This window comes from Stegodyphus dumicola, chromosome 10, assembly GCF_044657685.1.
Source record: "Stegodyphus dumicola isolate Sdum_Otavi_A_Nest chromosome 10, ASM4465768v1".
NCBI lineage: Eukaryota > Metazoa > Arthropoda > Arachnida > Araneae > Eresidae > Stegodyphus > Stegodyphus dumicola.
The window spans coordinates 66,646,057-66,648,801 of NC_140777.1; positions in this window are offsets into that span (position 1 = coordinate 66,646,057).

Genomic DNA, 2,745 nt, shown 5'->3' on the forward strand with positions numbered 1-2,745 from the left:
GACTGCGGACCAGCAGGGTTATATAGCTTTCGGCTTGTGTTTGAAAACATTCTGGGCTAAACCGGCAAGAATTCGTTGCAGAAGGTTCTCCATCCGTCCGTGGCATATCGCCACTTTTGTCGCCAAATGTGGCAACCCTGTCTTCCTTTGCCATTTTATGGCAACCCCAAAACTGCTTTTGCGGGGAAGCCATCTTACCGCGCCTGTACATTTCGTAACAATATGTTGGGAGGAGGATGTGTAGATCAGAAAAGAAGCAATCAGACAAATATATAATTAAATAAAAATTGTGTTATACGCTCTTAAATAAAAATTATGTTATACACTTTCAGATTAAATTTGTAAACCAATTCATTTCTGTAAATATAACATTGATTAAAAAATTTCATAAGTGAATTGATAACAAAATTTTAAATGGCAGAGAAATATAGCCAAATAAGAGATTATTAGAGCTTAGTTTTGATTTTAGTCAATCATTTCAAATTAAGTAAAAAAAGAGGAAAAAATTCTAACTTGACGTAGATTTCAATAATTTTATGTAGATTAATTTAAATTTTACACTGGCAAATTCCCTTTCAGTAAGGATGCTGTCTCGTGTATTAAGAATAATAAAATAGCATCGGTCAAATAGTTCCAGACGCGTTCGTAAATAAACTTTCGTATTAAAGACATTATAAAACAATTCATAAACATCCATTTTTCTGATTGAAATGCTATGAAAGTATCGATTTCTATATTTCTAATTATTGTAGTTATATAAAATTAATTAAATCCATAGCTGTTTTGAAAGGCATATTATTTACATTGTTTAATGTCATCATTCGGTCAATGCTATTAAAATAGCCGTGGACAAACGTGATCAGATTAAGCGGCGCCTATTGTAATAGCGCACGTATTATAAAACAAAATTTAATTCCCATCCAATGCGTATATATTGTTACGAATGTAAAAGCGCGGTGAGATGGCTTCCCCGCAAAGCAGTTTTAGGGTTGCCATAAAATGCCAAAGGAAGGCAGGGTTGCCACATTGGCGATAAATCGCTCGTTTGGTGACAAAATTGGCGATATCCCATGGACGGTTGGAGAACCTTCTGAAACGAATTCTTACCGGTTTAGCCCAGAATGTTCTCGAACACAAGCCAAAAGCTATATAAACTCTGCTGATCCGCAGTAGTATGGAGAGTGTGTCTCTCATAGAGAGTGTGTGTGCCTCGTCTAGCGAGTCAATCCCTGCGGAAGCGATCGCGTTGATAGCCGGCCAGCGAGTGCCAAGTGGGTCATCGAGTGCACCGAAGGAGTCTCTTAGTGTTTCGCGGTTAGTTCATCGTCGAGACAGCGTGTTGAGCTCCGGGACGACTGAACTGAAGAGTCGGGAGCTGTGCTCGTGTGTCGTCGAGTGCATCGCGAGTTGTAGCGTGGAGAGTCTCAGGACTACGTGGAGTTCCAAGAACGACCAAGCAGAGTCGGGAGCTGTACTCCGGAAAGCAGAGTCGGGTGCTTTTGCAGGAAGCTGTCTTCACCGTGATAGCCTGATAACCTAAAGTCTGTGTCGCTGATCGTGTCAGCGTGTTTATAGTAGTTCATCGACGACTGTAAAACGTGTTTTGGAGCTTTCCTGACAATACTGGCTAATAAAGTATGTTTCGATACTTCATCAAGTGTCGTCGTTATTCACTCCAAATCTACAACCCCGTACGAACGTGAAGGAAGAAAATAACGTAATAGCTGGTGTGAGAAGAAAAGAAAAACGTAATAATATTGTTATAGCCATTATTATCACATTAAAATTCTCCCAAGCATAAACGTCTGAAAACAGACAGAAACAGACAGAAGATTATTTTTTCAACTGACGTTATTTCAATTTTCTAATTGCTAGCTTAAATTGAATCATTCTGATTAGGCAAATATAATATGAATTTTTTTAACATATCAGGAGAATTTTCAATCAGAATGTGTTCAACTATTTCACACAAACCAAAATAAAATATAATTTTAAAAAAAATATTTTATATAAATAAAATTATTTATAATACTGTTGACAAAATCCATTTACCATCGCGAATTATAAAAGCATATCCATGATAAATTAAAAAATATAATGGCTTTTATATTTGGCGATACAATTCAATTAAGAGATTTCACTATGTAAACGCTCCACGCTTTTATTATTTGCAATACAAAATTGTAGAGGCATTCTAGCGATAGAATTATTTAATTTCATATTCCCATTAAAATATATGATAGGTTAGTTTTTCTTTTATTGCATATCATTTTTTTGTCATATCCATCTTAAATAAAAGGCTTATTGCATAAAATCCTTTTTAATTATATTCTGTTTTTTAGTCTCAGTTACACGATATCAATAAAAAAAAATTCTTACTGAAAATTAGTATGGTCAATTCATTATTAAATGCACCAATACGGAAAACTCATAAGTAACTTTTTTGACAAGAAACGCTTTTCCTTTTGCTAGAAACAGTAACAGAATTTTTTAAACAACTCCAGAAAAATCGCTCGATAAATATCCCTTTTTTTATCGCTTTTCTTTTAAAGAGGGCTAAAAGTTTGCTTTAGACCATGTGAAAATTTCAAAACTTTATATTCCATGCATTTTTAGACGTTGTAATTTTAAAATAATAAACATTAATTTGTCAAAATATTGAGCGATTTTAAATAAGTCTCCAAAATTTATAAAATTAAGTTATAATTTTTATACAAACTTCATAGAAACGTTTTTTTCCTCTCT